Source organism: Protopterus annectens, chromosome 14.part0 (genome assembly GCF_019279795.1).
Source record: "Protopterus annectens isolate FY-2018-M chromosome 14.part0, PAN1.0, whole genome shotgun sequence".
Lineage (NCBI taxonomy): Eukaryota > Metazoa > Chordata > Ceratodontiformes > Protopteridae > Protopterus > Protopterus annectens.
Window position 1 is genome coordinate 560648691 of NC_056748.1, and position 21397 is coordinate 560670087.

At 41.8% G+C, this 21397-nt stretch overlaps 2 protein-coding genes across 2 annotated transcripts in view; one reads left to right on the plus strand and one right to left on the minus strand.

The window, feature by feature from the left end:
- LOC122788704 (lysosomal acid lipase/cholesteryl ester hydrolase-like) overlaps nucleotides 1–21397 on the minus strand; it is a 243910-nt gene that overhangs the window by 149143 nt on the left and 73370 nt on the right. The gene's annotated exons all lie outside the window — the stretch shown is intronic.
- The window catches only part of RNLS (renalase, FAD dependent amine oxidase), a 1470556-nt gene that overhangs the window by 120374 nt on the left and 1328785 nt on the right, over nucleotides 1–21397 (plus strand). The gene's annotated exons all lie outside the window — the stretch shown is intronic.

The following is a 21397-nucleotide window of genomic DNA, read 5'->3' on the forward strand; positions in this document are numbered from 1 at the left end:
CACTGATGGTTGAAGTCCACCATGCTGGCTGTCTCCAAAAGGCTGCTTAAGAACTAACCCTTAAAACAGGTTTTGAAAGTTGATTTTATTTTATAATTTCAAGCATTTCTCCTTTAATCTACATTTCACAGCTACTACTATACAGCCATTACTTTTTCAGCTGCTTTTCCATTTTGTATTTGTGCTTAGTTTTCAAGTACCTTGATGCATTATTTGTTCCTTTAATGTTAAAATATTCACATGCAATCACCTGCAATAGAATCATATGTGGCATACAGAATCCCAAGTTAATGCTTCAAGACAACCTAAACATTTTAGCTGACAACTTTAAAAAAGCCCAATAAGTCCAAACTGTCCTATCATTAGGGTTTTCACTTGTGAGAGATGAAGCTCTCTTTCTACATTACAAGAAATGAAAGCTACTTTCCAGTGGCTCAGCTGGACAGTCCTGTTAGTTAATACATATCTGTTCCACATTACATAATGGAGATTTTGAGAAGCAGTGTCAGAATGCCATTTTTGGGGGGAGGGAAGTATTTTCACTCTATGGCATAGGCATCATCAAGCAGTCTCTGGCAGCCTTATGTCTCCCCTGCAAGACCTTTTCTGGTAGACCCCAATGCATCCTTTACCTGCCACTGCAGTGAACAGTTGCCCACCTTCTAAGCTGACTCAAAGAAATATTACATGTTGCTGTCATATAAACAGTGTGAAAGTGCAACAGTAAAGTTAACTTCCTCCAAACAAACTACAATTCCATCCAGTTTACCACTGGATTTAAAAGTTGCATTTAATGAGTGCAGAGATGAAAGTTATGTACTTACTATAGACATCTTTACGAAGGTCCATCTTTAGTAACCTTTACGGCTGATAATCACAGTCACTGGGATCACTTAGCAGATATCACTTCTGTTCCAGGCTGTCTGATACCTCTCACTTCCCATCCTGTATCACTCTTCCTGACATTCTCTCTCTCTTCCACACCTTCCCCACTTCATTGCTTATTGCACAGAGCGGAGGGAAAAATGCAGAACTTCTGAAAAGACAACATCTAAGGTGTGGATGGAAGAAGGCTATGTTACTAAGCATGGACCTACTGTTATAAATCTATTGTTACAGGAAGTACATAACTTTATCGAAAAGGGTCATCACTGGTAAACTTTAGGACTGAGTAGTCAAATCTTCCTGAGTGACCAAAATATACAAGGGAGAACAGCATCCCCAAAACAACACAGCCTGGAGATGATATCTACCTTATATTGCGTTATAAACATATTCAAGAAGAGCAGGATGCAGTTTCCAGTATATAGCTGTACAAATGTCATCAATGTGGCGACATTCCAGAAAGAGGCAACAGAAGCAGGTTTTGCTCTACAATAATCAATCAGTTATAAAAAAACTTTTCTTGCAAATTAGCTATGACAGAATGTAAGGCAATTCACTACCCATATGGAGTGGGTCAGCTTAGAAAAGGTTTCCCCTTGCTGCAGCTTACCATAGAAGTCAAGTACACTTTTGAGAACATTTGGCTGCCCACATTAAAAAAAAATCCACTGATGTCCATACAAAGAAAACATTCACCACAATTAGAATAGTCAGAAGAAAGGATAACCAGATTTTTTTTGACTGAATCATATCTGATTCTATAGAAACTTCTAGCATAAAAGTAGAGTCTGCTCTTACTGTCGTTCTTTCTTTACAGTCAATTAGAGAGAAGAACAAGACTGCTGTGCAGATACTCATTTTGAATAAATAATAGCTAATAGGAAGAGAGTTTTTCAGGACCAGAACTGCAAGGCAAAAGAGCCAACAAATTCAAACAAAGTAAATGTCCCAGAAGGGACAAATGTAAAATGGAAGCCATGAGATAAAGATAACTACATGAAGGCTTTACACGCTATAAGAAATGCCAGGAAAGAGGAGTCCTGACCAGAAGGAAAGCTAAAAACTGCTGCTGAATAAATCTCAACATAAACTTAACAGTCCAGAAACAAAGGATTCCACCCACGTAAAACAAGAACAACGGAATGCATGCTTCTGTGCCTTCACTGGTAGTCCAAACAGAAAAATGAGTCAATTTATCTCAGCAAGTCTTTTGGGAAAAGGCCTCTGAGTAGAGGAAATAATAGAAAATACCTTAAAAAAAAGGCCACCACTTTAAAGATCAATAGAAATGGAGAAGTCAGCCTGTTTAAAAGTCAAAGTCTGTGATTTCTCAGAAAGCCAAGACAGCAGTATTTTGATAAGATGCAGCTAGAGGGGCTTCTGAAGAAAAGGTCTCACACAATTAAACCATTTTGTCTGGAACACAACAGATCATTCAGAATTACTCTAGTCCTGATATATTTGGCTTTCTAGATGAATCTCAAGAAGTAGGGAAGGAAACTATAAAGGAATGCATCTGTCAATTATTCTGATTCATGGCTTGACCAACAAGAGGATGAATCAGGAAAAAAGTTGTGATGCCTTGCATTTGTCAGAGGCAAAAAGATTGAATACTAGAGTGTCCTGTCACTGAGAAAATAGTCAACCATTCTTGAAGCAGGAAAATAAATCGGTCAATCAGAAAATAGATTACACACAGAATTTGGACAGATAAGAAATGGTGACAGCATATGGCAAACTGCCATCCTTTTATGACCTCATGACACAAAGTATAGGCATCTCATGGTTTGTTGCTATACCAAACAGATATTTACTTCCCCAGAACAGAGAGAACCCCTTCCCAAAACAGGGAATCCAAAAAGGGCTAACAGAAATGTCAATTTCCAGCAGACTCCCAAGGAAACATTAATTGTCTTGCCTGTTGTACCCTCAAGTCACCCCCTCTAGTGCACACATATCCATAAAGACAATGGACAGAGGTCTATGGGGCTAAATGCAGCTCCCCAATTTAGGTTTGACCTACATCTGGAGATGCATTCAAACTATGAGATGTGAATTAGAGGTTTGAGATTTTAAGGCCACTGAACCTGAGCTGTTAGAGATGGACCCCCATGTAAGATGCATAAAAACTGAGGATGTCATAAGACCCAAGGCTTCTACACGTTTCTACTGGAACAGATCACAATGAGAGACTACAGTAAGCTATTTACCGAATGGCTAACATGCTGCTCTGGGGCAGAAAGGCCTGACATTATCTGCATTTTCTGTACATCTTATAAGACACGGATATGGGCTAGCTGGAGAGTTGTGTGATTCATTACTCCAGTGGAACAGAAGAGCCCCTGCAGTGTCTGTCTGTCTTCTCTGTATCCAATCTAAGGTTAAAAAACAAAAAAGTCATCTAGATATAGGAGAATCTCGGCTCCAAGCTATTTCTGATGAGCTGCTACTATTAGCTTTGCAGTTGCTGAACACAGTGGGAACAGATGTGAGAATGAACAGTAGGATTCTGTACAAGCTATGACCATCTCTGATCTGAAACTACAGACATCCTTCACAATCACCGTACAAAAGTAAGTATCCTGAAGTCCAAAGAACACTGCAACTTGATCATGATAAATTGACACAAACTGCCAGCTTCATATAGGGATTAAATGCCTGACTACAGCCCCAGTAATTCAAGTTAGCTTTTCCTTGGTGGGGGGAGGAATATGAAGGCATATGTTTAGGAGTTCACTCCTGCTGCAAAATTCCAAATGGCGATGTGAGATAATCCAGAACCATTGGCTTTGAGGAGCATAGCAGTCTTGAAGGCTTATTTCACCCACAGAAGTTGCATACCAGCACCAGTGTGTTCACTGCATGCCAAATTCTCTGATTCAGTAAGTAACATGCACAATGGGGTTAAAGAACCAAACGGCATGATCCAGAGTCTCAGACAGGCGATAGCTCCACTTTTCAGCACTCACCCCTGGAAAGACCAAATGAGTTGTAAGGCTCTCACCTCCTGGGAAACAAATGGGGTGTATGGGGTACATGAGAAGAAGGCAGTCAGATGATCACAAAGCCAGGGTAGAAATTTTAAGAAAATCTCTCTCAAGGTGCTTTACCTTCTTAGGATAATACTACAGAGTCTTTCCCGTGCCAATGTCTTTCTGATTTGGTGGAAGCTCTTATAAAGTTATCTTCGCAAAGAGATTCAACATTTACTTACTTGCACTTGATTTTTGAAAGGGTGGAAGGTTTGGCAAGCAAAGTGATGTAATTTTGGGAAGAAAAGTGGTATGGTATATCCTGTGAATATTTTCTCCTTTATACACCTGTCAGTTAAAGCCATCTTCAAAAATTCATTTGACTGGGAGACCCGACTCTGGACTTCAGGGAATGACAGTTGGGCAAAGTCTCTGTTGCCTTCTGCCCTGTGACCAACTTTCTCCTTCTGTTGTGCAGACAGAACCCCAAACTCTGAGCAGTTGCTGCTATGTGCAGCATCAAAACATGTTGCACTGGATCATCTTGTGTTCTATTAAAGTTATGTTGTCAAGGCTAGCATTTTGCACCTATGGAAGCAAGCTTCTTGCCCTGCTCTTCCATTTATTTAAGGTGCTAATAAACTTATTGGTCAAATAGCAGAAATCCTTTGAAGAGTGACCCTAAGAATATGGTATGCATATAGCATTTTCAGTGTAATCAGTGAAGTGCAAGTGTGTACCTGTGTAAAACAATAATATAATGACAGATCATGCAGTTTTAGCAGTATAAGACATGAACGCAAGTTAAATGGTCAGGCTGCTACCTCTACGAACATTAACAACTTTATTTTCAAATGGTCCATCTAGCAACTCCTCTACCATATGGTGCATTTCATTTCCTATTTCTCACTGTAAACTATACCATGTGCATAGCATAGTTCAAAATCTGTAAGGTTAGAGTGCAAACTGTGAAAATGTGCCTCCTAAATAACTATCACTCTGGTCTCCTTGTCTGGGGAATGGACAGAGGATCAGAGAGAAGAAAGCATATAGACAGCTGATGCAGATTCTGCAATACCTAGTTTGAAAATTTAATCTCAAATTAAACATATTATGAGGTGCAGGAAACTACAGTTCAGTAAGTAAAACTTACCATAAAAGCAGATGTTCGAATGATCAGTGCTGCAATAGCCTTAGCTATAAGAGTTATATCCTGCCAAGGATATAACACCAGCTTCCAAAGCTTCTAGGCACCTTCTATATGCCCAAATTGTCAGGCAGCTTGAGCTGAGATTACTAAAAGATAAGCTTGGGTGCAAAGCCCTTCAGTGTTTTCCTGTCAGAAAGAGGAAGGCTATGCCCTGAAACAGCAATGCTAGGAATAAAAATTAAAAAAAAAAAAATAAACGCCCACACCCAGGGATAAAAAACATACCAAAAATTAAGGAGGGATCAGCTACTGCAGCAGTGATCATTGGAACATCGACTATTATAGTAAGCTCAACTTGCACAGCTGTACTATGCTCATCATACTGATCACTGCTGCAGTAAACTACCTTAGCTAACTACATTAGGGAGGTGGAAGGGGAAGAGTCCAGAAGCCCCTGGAGAATGGGGAAATGGATAGTTTGGTTTTAAGTAAACTTGGACACCACTTCACTCAAAGAATAAATTAGCTCTCAAAAAACATTGCCCATATGAAAAATAAGAAAGTGTTAACTCACGATAAGATCTTGCAACTTAGATGCCCTTCTTACAGAGATCAGAGCAATCCATAATACCGCTTTTCATGTTAAAAACCTCAAATCATCCAGATTAGCTGGTTCAAATGGGGCAAGTGTTAGCTTCTCTAACACAATTAAGATCCAAAGGAGGGGGACACTGGTTTTCTTGGAGGCCTCTTATGCAAAAAAACACTTCAAGAAAATGTTGACATGAGACTGCATTGAAGGAAGAGGATCCATAAGCAGACATGCTTTCTTGCTTCCATTAATTCCTTAAAGGCACATGCTTATTGAGGATGTGCAGCAGGAACTAAGATCCTATAATCTGACCAGTCTATTCAAGTTGCTTGACTTCGGGGTGTATTGAACACTCCTGTTCTTGTGTGAGTAGATCCAGTCTGTGAGGATACTTGTGGTAATTACCTCAGGCAAATATCCAAAAGAAAGGAGAACCATGAGATAGCCTAGACCAGAAGGGAGTCAACACAATGAACTTGGGGGATTTCTTCTGAATCTTCAGAAATACCCTAGATACATCAGTGGAAAGGGTGGAAAAGCATACAGAAACATTCCTGTCCAAAGAAAAGAAAAAGCATCTGATTTCTAGACCTTCTTGCATGGAGTCCTGGAAAAGAATCTTGCCAGTTGATTATTCCAAGAGGAAACAAACAGGTCTAACTTCAGGAATTCCTCACAACTGGATCAAATCTTGGAAGAACCCCTGATCTCGTTTCCATTCACAAGTATTTGACCTGATCAGCCACACAATTTTGGTATACTAGAATGTAGAATGCCTGCAGACTGACATTGTGCTGTGAAACTATATCCTAAGTTTACATGGCTAATCTGCAAGGGGTTATGACGTGGTTCCCGACAAAACCAATGGAAGAGAAAGCACAAAAGTAAGAACAAGTTAACGTCCAACATTTATAGAAAATCCACCTTCTCAAATTCTTACTTACATTACGATAGCTGGCACCCTGACCACCAGAAAAAAGCCGTGGTTAAAGGCCAGTTGGTGAGAGCAGCCAGAATGGTCAGTGAGTGAGGTGGATTTTGAAAATAGTGATTACAGTTACAACATTTATTCTTAAATAGGGAGGGGGTTGCAAAAGGATTTTTGTAGTAGTATTGCTAATGAGGTGAAAAACAAAAGGCAGAATGGTTTTTACACAGCTATATTAAATGGCAATGAGTGTTTGATTGGTACTGGTAACAAAATTCAACATGCTGTTAATAGGGGATCTATATGTAATAGTATACCTTTATTTATTACTACTTTTAATGACACCTTTTGGGTCATTAAAAAGTATTGATAAAATTAGATTTTATAAACATAAACTCTTGCCTCTAAAGGACATACATTTTGCAGCATCAAAACATGTTGCACTGGATCATCTTGTGTTCTATTAAAGTTATGTTGTCAAGGCTAGCATTTTGCACCTATGGAAGCAAGCTTCTTGCCCTGCTCTTCCATTTATTTAAGGTGCTAATAAACTTATTGGTCAAATAGCAGAAATCCTTTGAAGAGTGACCCTAAGAATATGGTATGCATATAGCATTTTCAGTGTAATCAGTGAAGTGCAAGTGTGTACCTGTGTAAAACAATAATATAATGACAGATCATGCAGTTTTAGCAGTATAAGACATGAACGCAAGTTAAATGGTCAGGCTGCTACCTCTACAGACATTAACAACTTTATTTTTCAAATGGTCCATCTAGCAACTCCTCTACCATATGGTGCATTTCATTTCCTATTTCTCACTGTAAACTATACCATGTGCATAGCATAGTTCAAAATCTGTAAGGTTAGAGTGCAAACTGTGAAAATGTGCCTCCTAAATAACTATCACTCTGGTCTCCTTGTCTGGGGAATGGACAGAGGATCAGAGAGAAGAAAGCATATAGACAGCTGATGCAGATTCTGCAATACCTAGTTTGAAAATTTAATCTCAAATTAAACATATTATGAGGTGCAGGAAACTACAGTTCAGTAAGTAAAACTTACCATAAAAGCAGATGTTCGAATGATCAGTGCTGCAATAGCCTTAGCTATAAGAGTTATATCCTGCCAAGGATATAACACCAGCTTCCAAAGCTTCTAGGCACCTTCTGTATGCCCAAATTGTCAGGCAGCTTGAGCTGAGATAACTAAAAGATAAGCTTGGGTGCAAAGCCCTTCAGTACTTTCCTGTCAGAAAGAGGAAGGCTATGCCCTGAAACAGCAATTCTAGGAATAAAAATAAAAAAAAAAAATAAACGCCCACACCCAGGGATAAAAAACATACCAAAAATTAAGGAGGTATCAGCTACTGCAGCAGTGATCATTGGAACATCGACTATTATAGTAAGCTCAACTTGCACAGCTGTACCATGCTCATCATACTGATCACTGCTGCAGTAGACTACCTTAGCTAACTACATTAGGGAGGTGGAAGGGGAAGAGTCCAGAAGCCCCTGGAGAATGGGGAAATGGATAGTTTGGTTTTAAGTAAACTTGGACACCACTTCACTCAAAGAATAATTAGCTCTCAAAAAACATTGCCCATATGAAAAATAAGAAAGTGTTAACTCACAATAAGATCTTGCAACTTAGATGTCCTTCTTACAGAGGTCAGAGCAATCCATAATACCGCTTTTCATGTTAAAAACCTCAAATCAGCCAGATTAGCTGGTTCAAAAATGGAGCAAGTGTTAGCTTCTCTAACACAATTAACATCTAAAGGAGGGGGACACTGGTTTTCTTGGAGGCCTCTTATGCAAAAAAACACTTCAAGAAAATGTTGACATGAGACTGCATTGAAGGAAGAGGATCCATAAGCAGACATGCTTTCTTGCTTCCATTAATTCCTTAAAGGCACATGTTTATTGAGGATGTGCAGCAGGAACTAAGATCCTATAATCTGACCAGTCTATTCAAGTTGCTTGACTTCGGGGTGTATTGAACACTCCTGTTCTTGTGTGAGTAGATCCAGTCTGTGAGGACACTTGTGGTAATTACCTCAGGCAAATATCCAAAAGAAAGGAGAACCGTGATAGCCTAGACCAGAAGGGAGTCAACACAATGAACTTGGGGGATTTCTTCAGAATCTTCAGAAATACCCTAGATATATCAGTGGAAAGGGTGGAAAAGCATACAGAAACATTCCTGTCCAAAGAAAAGAAAAAGCATCTGATTTCTAGACCTTCTTGCATGGAGTCCTGGAAAAGAATCTTGCCAGTTGATTACTCCAAGAGGAAACGAACAGGTCTAACTTCAGGAATTCCTCACAACTGGATCAAATCTTGGAAGAACCCCTGATCTTGTTTCCATTCACAAGTATTTGACCTGGTCCTGCTCAGCCTATCAGCCACACAAATTTGGTATAATAGAATGTAGAATGCCTGCAGACTGACATTGTGCTGTGAAACTGTATCCTAAGTTTACATGGCTAATCTGCAAGGGGTTATGACGTGGTTCCCCCTTGCTTGTTGATGTACCACATGACACTGGTATTGGATGTAATCACTTGAAGAGGTCCCTAGGTACCAAAGCAAATTCTGAGTGTTGAGTGCCTTGGATCAGTGCGACCATCTCCTCGACATTTATGTGTTCGCTTCTGTCCTTTGTGTCCTAGACCCTCTGCATTTTTTCCCTCCTGAACTGCACCCCAAAATCAAAAGCATCTGTGGTGACCGACTGCGTTGGAGCAGGGAGGGAGAAGGGGAGAGCTGGAGGGAGAAGGGGAGAGCTGGATTTAAAGATCTCCATCAAAAGATTTCTCTTCTGACAAACCCAGTACTGGGATTTGAAAAGATAAAATGTGTTGATGGTGGGACCAAAGAGATTTCAGATACCACTACATCTTTTTTATGTGGAGTCTTTACAGGGGTATCATGAGAATCGTAGATGCCAAGAGACCCAAAATCTTGATGTACTCCCTCGCAGTGACCGAATTCTGAGTGGAAAACTTTAAACAGATCTAGATAAAGATTTCATTTTTCCAGTGGAAAAGCTGTTTAAACTGAAGTGTCTAGTTGATATCCCAGGAATACAAATCCTATGTAAAGGAGTCAAGAAAGACTTTTGAATGCCTTCTTTGAATCATAGCTTGTTTAAGAAATCTTACCCAAGAGGAAGATTCCCACTACATTGAAAAAGACTCTGCAAAGATAAGAAAGTTGTCCAAATATGGAAAAATGTGGCTACCCTGTAGCCAGCAATGAGCTATAACTGGAGCTAAACAGTTTGTGAACACAGTTGGTGCAGTGGATAGTCAAAAAGTAAGGTAGAGAACTGATTATGTGATCCAGAAAACCTCAAGAAACATCTGAAGTATGGATTAACAGGGATGTAATGAAAAGTATCTTTTAAGTCTAGTATTGCCACAAAACCCGAAAGAGAAAGAAGAGATTGGGAAGGGACATCATTTTGAGTTTGGGCACCATCACAAACAAGAAAGAAAGAAAGATTCATAACTGATCTCCAAGAATTTCTCTCTTTGGAAGCAGGAACAAAAGAAAAACCATTCCCCACCTGGGAAGGAGGAACTGGTTATTTCACAACTTTGGACAACATGTGATGAAGAACCTGTGGCAACATAAAAGAATCTGATCTGCAGGATTAGGAATGACCCCCTGGAAAGGATGAATTTCCTTCCATTGTCATCTGTAACCTTGATGAATGACTTTCAAAACCCATTTGTCTGAAACTATCGGTTGTCAAGGGGAAACACTGAGATTCAGACTTTCTGGAAGAAAGAAAAAATGTGCCATGGTGGAAGGGTTCACAAGTTCTCTTTAAAAATCAGACTTGTTGGACCATCCTTGGTTTTGGGAACCCCTTCCCATTTCTTCTTGGTCTATTTGTATTTTGTTTGTTTTTTTTTTCCTCCAAAAATCAAATGAGATCGGAAATCCCTTGGAAAATTTGGAAAAAGAGGACTGAAAAATAAGTTATGTTCTCACCATAACATTCCATGCGAGTTGTTCATCTCACCTTCATTCTTTACTGATGGGTTTGGAGCCAATCCATCAGCTTAGGCATGGCCATTTGTAAAGCTTGAGGTTTACCAGTAGCTCGAGGCCAAGCCCCTTATCCCATGATCCACTGAGAATTACCTCAGATCTTGTTTGCTACGTGTACTATAGCCATATAACTGAGCTACCCTCCCAAGGAGATAAAGAAGAATTGAGCAACCAGGATGAGACCAATCTCTAGGTCAACTATCAGCCAGGAGGGAAGGATGCAAGAATGAAGGCGAGATGAACTACTCACATGGAACGTTATGGTGAGTACATAACTTCTTAATGTGAAGTTGTTCAATCTCGCCATTCATTCTTTACTGATGGGTAGCGTCCCTTGCACCATCAATCTCAGGTGGCTCACGGGAGTATGTTCCTCAGGACCGTAAACCCAAAAGAAGCCCTGTCCCTGGAGGCCTTATCAACTTTGTAATGAGTAATAAAAGTATGAGGTTTAGACCAAGTGACTGCAGCACAAATGTTATCAAGGGGCAATTTGGCTTGGAATGCAGAAGATGTAGAAACTGCTCTGGTTGAGTGAGCGTTAATCTTGTGTAGTAAGGGCATATTAGCAGCTGAATGAACAAAGGTGATACAATCAGATAGCCATTTAGAAAGCATTGTTTTGCCACTGATCTACCTTTCCTGGATTCAGAGAATGACACAAAGAGCTGGTCTGATTTCCTAATATCTTTTGTTCTGTCCAAATAAAATCTGAGCTGACTGTGAGCATCAAGTTTGTGCAGCATATACTCCAATTTATTGGAATGGTTAGGGAAGAAGACTGGTAACTCAATGACTTGGCGGATATTAGATTATGAACAAACTTTGGCAAAAAGGAGGTGTTTGTCCTAATAGATACTCTATCAGCATGGAAAATCAAATAAGGCGGGCTGATAGATACAGGTTGAAGTTCTGACACTCTGGCTGATAGATACAGGTTGAAGTTCTGACACTCTGTGGGCAAAAGTAATAGCTACCAGGAAAAATGGTTTTCCACAACAAAAATTTGAGATCACAAGATTAAGCTGGTTCAAACAGGGGAAGAATTATACAAGGCAGCATAAACTTTAGATTCCAAGGAGAATAAGGAGCTTTCACTGGAGGCATCTTATGGAAAGTTCCTTTGAGAAAGGCCTTGGATAACTTGTGGGACATGTTTAACCAGTCAGCTCCGAGATGAAAGTTAGATATAGCAGCCAACTGAACTTTAACTGCTGCAGCTGCCACTCCTTTATTAAAGATCATAGTTAGGAATTCAACTATGGATGTCAAGGGGGCTTGATAAGGATCAATGTTCTGCTTAGAGGCCGATATGGAAAATCTCTTCCACTTACTAAGATATGATCTTCTAGTGGATGGCTTATGGGAAGACAAAAGGATATGTTTTGTCTCATTGGAAAAGTTATGAAGCCTGGCTATGAGGGGAACTGCAGCAGCCAAGCTGTCAGCTTCAGGGACTGCAAGGAGGGGTGGAGGTCCCCCGATGGATGTGCCAGAAGGTCCGGATCTGGATTCAGAATCCATGGATCCTCCAAGAGATGATGAAGAAATGGGAACCAAATCTGCCGAGGCCAATGAGGGGCTATAAGACTGATGGTCCTTCCCAGTGATTTTCTTTCTGTAGAAATCTGGGTATCAACGGGATAGGAGGAAATGCATAGAGGAGACCCAGGGACCAATCGTGTATGAGCGAGTCTCTCGGGGCTTCTCCCGAAGGAGGAATCAGGGCAAAGTAGCGTCTGCATTTCATGTTGATGTGGCTGGCAAAAGGATCGCAGCAAGGCTGGCCCCATTTGCAGAAAATTCTGTCTGCAATCCCTGAGGGACCACTCGTGCGGCAACAAAATTGCTCTGCTCAGTTTGTCTACTACGACGTTGGATCTCCCCGGGATGTGTGTTGCCAACAAAGCGCTGGGAGGAAACAGCCCACTGCCAAACTCTGAGGGCTTCTCGGCAAAGGGGTAAGACTTGGTTCCGCCTTGTTTGTTCAAGTACCAGACTACTGACATTTTGCCAGTCTGAATTGCAATCGTTCCTAAAGGAAGAGTCCTGGAAGTACTGCAACGTCAGAAGTACTGCTCTCATCTCCAGAATACTGATATGCAAATGTGATTCTTGATCCGTCCGTATGCTCTGGGCAGTCTTTCCCCGAAAATGCACCCCCCCACACCCTATCAGGGGAAGCGTCCATGGTAACAGTGGCTATTGGGTGGGGGGGGGGTAGTACAAATGGACGTCCTATGGTTACATCAACCACCACTGGAGATCTCTTGCAAGAGTTCATAATTAAAATTGTGTGATTCATTGGAAGTTCCTGATAAGACAATTGAGTGAACAACAGCCACTGAAGAATCCGCATATGCATCCTTGCTAATGGTATGGCCAAGATCGCTACAGCCATCAAACCCAATACTTTCAGAACTTCTGCGGCAGGTGCTCTGTCTTTCGATACCAATGTGCTGACATGCTGGCAAAGAAGAAAGACTCTCTCGATTGGTAGTCTTAGAGTGGTGGTTGAAGTGCCTAACTCTGCTCCTATAGAAATTATATGCTATGATGGCGACAAGGTAAGCTTTTCTGAGTTGACTGTAGTGATTGCAGAGTGTCAGAGTGTATTCCCTTGTCTGAATCAGTTGATGCCTGGTGGGGGAGGTAAGGAGCCAATCGTCTAGGTATGGAAACACCTGGAATCTTAAATGCCTCAGGTGAGCTATGACCACTGCCATGCATTTGGTGAACACTCTGGGTGCTGTAGTGAGACCAAAGGGCAGGGCTCAAAATTAATAATGATTGGCTCCCAGCCAGAAATGCAGGTGATCTCTGGATGACCCGACCATTTTTATGTGGTAGCACACATCCTTGAGATCTATCGAGCACATTCAATTGTCTTTCCCTAAAAAGGGAAGTATAGACTGTAGCTTGACCATCCGGAACTTCTCTTTCTTCACAAACTGGTTGAGTCTGCAGAGGTCCAAAACAGGTCTCCAGTCCCCCGTTTTCTTTGGAACCAAAAAGAACCTCGAGTAAGTTCAGAATCCTGTTTGGTCTGCTGGGACTGGCTGGATGACTTTTCTAGCAACTTGTGGACCTCTATAGTTGCTTGTTCCCTGTAACTGGGTGGAACATCTGGGATTCTCCTTGCAGGTGGGGGGTGTGAGGAAAGGTATGAAATACCCTCTGGAAATAATACTTTGTACCCAGCTGTCTTTTTGTTATATCTTGCCAGGCGTCTAAGTACAAAGACAAGCGACCCCAAACTGCCTCCAGAGCAGGACAGTTGGGCCACCTTTAGGAGTGTTGATGGGGCTGACCAGAGAAGTGATCTCTGTCACCCCGGTGTTGTAGACCCCCCTCTGCCACGAGGGCAGCATCTTTCATTACCCCCTCCTCTGACCCTACCACATGTGTTCACCACATGTGTCCTGAAAGGCTCCTTGGGCTTTCCAGAGCCACATCTTTTCCCCCCTTTGGCCTTTGGGGTAAGGCTGAGTAGGGGTGGAAAAACGGACTCTGTCTGCCATCAGAGTCTTTCCCTCCTGATCACACCTGGTCAAAGTTTCCTTCACTTTCCACCCAAAAAAAGGATGAGCCATCAAAAGGGGTGTTCACGAATGAAAACTTAAAGGGCTCCCCGAAGGAACACAACCGCATCCAGGAATGTCTTCTGAGAGCAATTCCTGTACCCGCTTGCCCTACTCGTTCCATCAGCTGCATATGATACGAGATGCATGGACAAGTTCACAATAGAATTTAGGGTAGCAAGCTGGGCAGCAACTTTGTCAGAGGCCCCTGCAGCTACAGTACCCCGAGATCTCTTTGCAACCTAGTGAAATGGGTCAAATAGTTCAGTGAACGGTGTGTAAGTCACTGAACTAAACATGCGTTTCCGATATCTATCCATGATCCTAGACTCTCCTATATTAGGAGGATGAATCGAAGTCTCAGACATTTCTTTTTTGATGGCCACCGCCACCCACCATGGCATCAACAGGGACTCCTTTGGACAAAAAGGTTTTATCAAATGGAGCAGAAATAAACTTATTAGGCCTCCAAGGAACAGGCTCCATGGACTCTGGTGACTCCCACGCCCTCCGAGAGACCAGCTGCATGAGCTCATCGAAGGGCGGAGACACCCAAGAAGTGGAGGGTTGAGAACCAAAAGCCTTCAGGAGAAAGTACAGATGTGTACACTTACCATAAATGTAGATGTTAGAGTGTATTCACTGTTGCAGTCATTACATTTGGGTAATTTGCTGGCAGGTTGCCCTCATTCGGCCTGAATAACAAAGTCTTGGGTCCTGCGTCGGTTGCTGTCCCTTCTTCCATGATGTCAGGCCGTCAGGGGTATAAAACATGTAGCCGATGCCATTTTCATCAGTTTTTCTTGCCCCAGATGGGGATATATATATATATATATATATATATATATATATATATATACATATATATACATATATATATATATATATATGTATATATATATATATATATATATATATATATATACATATATATATATATATATACATATATATATACATATATATACATACATACACACACACACACATTATATTATTTATATATATATATATATATATATATATATATATATATACATACACACACACACATATAGACACACACAGACACACACACACACACACACACACACACACACACACACACACGTAATTTAGAACACAAAAAATATATATCTCCAAATAAAAGCAAATACCCCAAAAAGGCTTTTGAGCATAGTAAAAGAAAGAAAGAATAGGTATAATAAGAGAAATAGGGGGCTGGCGGGTGGGTAACTAGGACTGCAACAGTGAATACACTCGAACACCTACATTTATGGCAAGTGTACACAACTGTACTATGTTCTTTGTGTTTCACTGTTGCAGTCATTACATTTGGGTATAATCCTAAACGCTATGGTTGGGAGAATGGAATTATACAGCATTAGGAGCCGCTATATGGCCCTGCAGGACAGCAGTGGCAAAGCCTGCTCTGGATTTAGAGAAGAGAGGTAAATGGTAATATTTGGTGAACGTATGAACTGAGCTCCAAGTAGCAACTTCTAGAATGTCTCTGGTAGGAACCCCTCTGAGAAAGGCTGCTGAAGTAGATGCAGCCCTGGTGGAACGGGATCCGATCCCCTTGGGGACAGGTTTACCATGGTGCATGTAGCAGAAACAACAGAATGGCTTATCCACTTTGAAATAGTCTGCTTTGAGATACCCTTTCCCTCTGCCGCTGCAGCAAATGCCACCAGTAATTGCTCAGATTTTCTTAGAGATTTTGTCCTGTTTAAGTAGAACCTTAGTCGTCTGTGTACATCCAATGAATGCAGAATCCACTCCCCCTTGTTCTGTGGATTTGGGAAAAAGGTTGGCAGATGAATGGTCTGATTAAGAGCCACAGTGGATACCACCCCTTAGGCATAAAGGATGGATTGGTGCAGATAGCCACCCTGTCCGGGTAAAAGATAATGAAAAGGCTCCACTACCATGAGAGCCTGTAGTTCTGAAATCCTTCTAGCTGAAGTGACTGCTAAAAGAAAAGCTGTCTTCCAAGAGAGAAATTTTATGTCTGCAGTGGCAGCTGGTTCAAAAGGACGTAGGGTTAGTTTTTCCAGCACAAAATTGAGGTTCCATGCAGGAGTTGATGCTCTCCTGGGAGGTTTCAAATTTTTGGCCCCTCTGAGGTACTGCTTTAGCAGGGGATGAGAAGAGAGAGGAGGCTCTGTGTTGTAATGAGCCAAAATGGCAGAGGCATGGATTTTTAAAGAAGAAAAATATAGGCCCTTGTAAAGCATCTCAGTTAAATATTGCAGAATCTGAGGAATATTGGGCATTGCTGTGTTTATTCCTTGTGCTTGGTTCCAGGCACAAAATCTTTTCCATTTATCAGCATATGATTTTCTAGTACTAGTCCTTCTAGCCTCCAAAATGACATCCATCACAGGCTTACTGAGAGATGTAACTGGTGAAATTAGTTGATTAGCCATGCTGCAAGATTTAGAGTTTGGAGCAGAGAGTGCAGAAAATGATAGTTCTGCTGAGACAGTAGAGAAGGTGTCTGAGGCAGGTACCATGGAGGAAGGTGTGACATATTGCGTAGGAGCGGGTACCAGTGTTGGCGATGCCAGTCTGGAGCAATCAGAATCATTTTCATTTTTCCTGTATGACTTTTAGTAAAACCTTGGAGAGCAGAGGCAGAGGGGGAAGGCATAAACTGATAGGTTTTTCCAGCTGAAGGATAGAGCATCCACTTTCCAAGCTTTTTTTGTGATGGATTCTTGTGCAGAATTTGTCCGACTGATAGATTTTTTTGCCTCTCCTCAAAACTATGTCTGGGCTCCCCCATTTTCGTGTCAACATGCTGAAGATTTGGATCCAGTTTCCATTTGTGTGGGTCCATAAGATTTCTGCTTAGTTCGTCTGCCAGACTATTTTGCTTTCCCGGCAGGAATTGAGCTAGTAGATGTATTTGGTAAGTCAAGGCCGTGTTCTACAAAGCCATGGCTAGTCTAAAAAGGGGGTAGGAATGGGTTACCCCCCTGCTTATGTACCACATAACTATGATGTTGTCCATCTTTATCAGCAGTTGTCCTGGATGAAGAAAGTCCTTGAAGGCTGTCTGAGCATTCTGTACAGCTAGCATTTCTTTCTGGTTGATATGCAAGTGCATTTGATTTGGGCTCCATTCACCCTGAATGCATTTCCCTGCCAGATGGGCCCCCCAAGCATAATCTGATGAGTCTGTAGTCAGGGTATGGGTGGCAGAGGGTGAAATGAATGACCGTCCCTTGTTTTGGTGACAGGCATCTGCCCACCATAGGAACTCCTGCTGCAGGCAAGGAATGACAGAAATCATTGTTTCCAGGCTGTGACAACATTGACTACATAAGCTTCTTCGGTACCCTTGAAGTTTCCTCAAATGCAGTAATTAGTAGAATACAGGAAGCCATGAACCCCAAGGCCTGCAGAATTTGTCTTGCAGATAGCTGGGTTTTTGTGGCCACTTGTTTGAAGTAAGTCATCAACTGAATTTATTTTTCTGGCGTGAGGTAAGTCATCTGGGCAGTTGTATTCAAGCTTGCACTCAGGAATATAATTATTTGAGAGGGTACCAGTTGCGATTTCGTTTAGTTTATGGTGTACCCTAGACAAGTTAGGAGCCTTTTTACAAACGCCAGATACTGTAGAAGAGTGTCCTCATTTTCTGCCTGAACGAACAATGATCCAGATAAGGATAAATTTGGATGTTTCTTTGTCTGCAAAATGAAATTACTGGTGCCAGGCACTTTGTGAAGACCCTGGGCACAGTATATAAGCCAAAGGGCAGTGCAGAGAACTGGTAATGCAAACAGCCTGCTTTGAAGTGGAGGTGTCTTCTGCAAGATTTCCTGATTGGGATATGCAGGTAAGCCTCTTAAGTCTAGAGTTACCAACCAGGCATCCTTGCCTAGCATAGGCAATAACTGTTTTAGAGTCAACATCTTGAATTCTGGAATGTCCAGGAATGTATTTAGAATGGATAAGTCCAGAATTGGATGCCATGATTTGTTTTTTTCTGGGTACCAGGAAAAGTAGAATAAAAACCTTGTCCCCTTTTCCTTTTCTGGTACTGTATGAATAGCCCCCATATTCATGAGGGACATAACTTGTTTCTGGGCCTCTGCCCACTGATTTGGAGGCAGATCTGGCCATCCGTTTGGGATTGGCAATGTGTGGAAATGAAATCTGTATCCCCGGAATACTATATTTCAAATCCACTTGTCCTGGGTAATTAGATGCCAATTTCATGCATGAAGTGCCAGTTTCCCCCCCAAAGGGGCTGCCAAGTGCTTGGTGATGGCAGAGGAAAGTCATTGAGACTATTAACTGTAGAGAGGTGCCTTATTTCCAGATTTGGAGGTGGAGGCATCCCATTGTTTTGTTCTGTAAGTTCCTTGTGACTGAAACCTGGAGCCTTTGGAGTGTCTGGGTTTGACCTGAGCGGCTCTGGTGGGTACTGGAAAGGACCAATTCTTAGTAGGCCAATGCCTACTGAACCTAGGCGGCTGCACTTGTAAGAAATCTTTTACAGTTTACATAGATTTAGCTTTATCTTCAATCTTTTTCAAAGTTTCTTCTGCCTTATTACCAAATAGACTGTCCTGTTGTAAAGGAGCATCCAACAATTTTGCTTTAACATGATCAGGCAGATTTTGCTCCTTGAGCCAAGCATGCCTTCTCATCACAGATCCAGTTACAGTGGTCCTGCAAGAGGCCTCCAAGGAAAAAAAACACATTGCAAAATATGCTTTCCAACTTGTTCAGCTGAATGCAATAAATCCTGTAACTCTATTTTCCACACAGTCAGAAATCAACATCATTTTCTGTTTAAGTAAGCCCATGACATACTGCTGATATTTAAGCATATGAAATTGACAGTTTAAAGCCCTGATTGCCAAGGTTGCAGACGTGTAAACCTTCTTACCCCATCTATCCAGCGCCCTGGAGTCTCTATCAGAAGGGGTAGGATTTTTAGCAGTAGAAGCCTTACCGCCCTTGGGACCCTGAGAAATTGTTTCACGTTAAGCAGTAGGGTTTTTAAAAAGGAATTTGTGGGAGTCAGGAACCCTGTAATATCTGTCTGGCTTACTAGGAGCCGGAGGCAGGGAATCAGGAGCCATGCTGGATTCTGAGAAAACATCAACAATGTCTAGAACAGGAGGTACAGCCAAAGGCCTATGCTGAAGAAGAAGGAAATCCCCAAGCCTCTTCAAATTCTGAGAAATCCTGACTCACTGGGAGAGTCAGGATTTCTCAGAATCTGAAGAGAAAGTGTTCCCTTAAGGTATGCAAAGTTTCTCCAAAAGAAAAATCCTCAGGAGGAGAAGCAGAAGGGATGGATTCTTCTGTATCAGAGTCCTCATAAAGGTGGAATAGATAATTCCTGATCAGAAGAGGAAATCAGAAGAAATAGAAACCTGATCTGAAGATTCATAGTCAGTGCCTTGCCTAGGCCTCTTAGCAGGAAGGGGATGGGAACCACTGATCAAGGTAATTAAATCCTCAGCCATTTTGATATTTTTTTTTTAGGCATAGGGGCCTGTGCACGTGGCCCATGCATCAGCTTTTTAGACATAGAAGTTGATTTTGGCCTAGGTTTTGAAGATGGCGTCTGTTTAATATACAAATCTTTAGGCCTGAAAACACCCTCAGAAGGCGGTGCCTGCTCAGCAGCTCCAGACCCATCTAAAGTAGAGACATCCGCGGGTTCAATACTTAAAGTGTCTCGTGGCATACCGGACTCCGAATGGGTCTCAGTAGAGGCCTGTGAATCAAAAGTAGCTGGCACCAAGGGCTGTGAAAGCGCCTCAATGAGTACCGGCGACTGGCTTAGGAGAAGCTTCATCATCGGTTTTGGACCTAGACAGTCTGTCTCTGTCTTTTTCTTTGCGGTTGTATTCCGGTTGGTGGATTGCTAACTAACAACATTTCTGGATAGTTAAATCTTGAGCCAAAATATTTAGATGCAAAAATATACAGACGCTCAATAGTGCGTTGATTAAATTTAGCACAAAATGGACAGCAAGGCACGTTGTGGTCAGGGCCTATGCAAGGAATACAGTACAAATGAAAACCCTTATTTGCTTCCCACAAGTAATACAATTATTAACTATTACTGACATCAGTAAGGAGCAAGAAAAAAAAAAGTTTTCCCCAACGAGGTACTTAGCTTTAGGTTGAAGACTTCAGTTCTAAAACTCGAAAATGAAAATTTCAGGAGTTGGCCGAAGTGCACTTGCAAACTGCTTCTGCTTCGGGCACGGTGCGGCAAGAAAGATTGATGAAAATGGCATTGGCTGCATTATTTTATACCCCCGACGACCTGACGTCATGGAAGAAGGGAGAGCAACCGATGCAGGACCCAAGACTTTGTTATTCACGCTGACTAAGGGAAACCTGCCAGCAGATTACCAAAATGTAATGACTGCAACAGTGAAACATGAAGAACATTTGACTCGTCCTCAGTAGGGCTTTTGGACTGCCAATCACCCCTCTGCCCAAGAATCTCTAGCATCTTTGCAAAGGAGATATCCTCAGAGGGGGACCGTGGGGACCCTTCTGACTCATCCAAGTATCAGATGTTAAAGACCCCTGTGGGGAGTCCAAGTGTCTCCTCTTGCACAATCTCTACCTGGGACCTCCTCAGTGGAAGCCCCTGGGGAGGTCTCAGAAGAGCAGGAGGCACCCTGTGGGGCTACCTGAGACTCTGGGTCTCTACACCTAGCCTGGACGATGGAAGCAGAAGCGAACACAGGTGCTTTGCGGGATGAGGAAGCAAGACCTGGAGTGGAGGATGTCCTGGGGGACAAGGCTCTCCTCATGGCTTTGAAGGCATCGTGGCTGCGATGAGAAGGAGTATACATATATACACACAAAAACAATATATATATATATATATATATATATATATATATATATATATATATATATACACACACACACACACACACACACACACACACACACACACACACACACACACATATACACACATATATATATATATATATATATATATACACACACACACACACACACACACACACACATACACACACACACACACACACACACACACACACACACACACACACACACATACACCATATTCATATATCTATATATACCACAAAAGGAGGGGGAGTATCAATATTCGTCAAAGATACCCACACCTCCAGGTTGGTGGCACAGCACGAAGCATCAGAGACTATCCATGTGCAACTAACAGTGGGTAAAACTGCC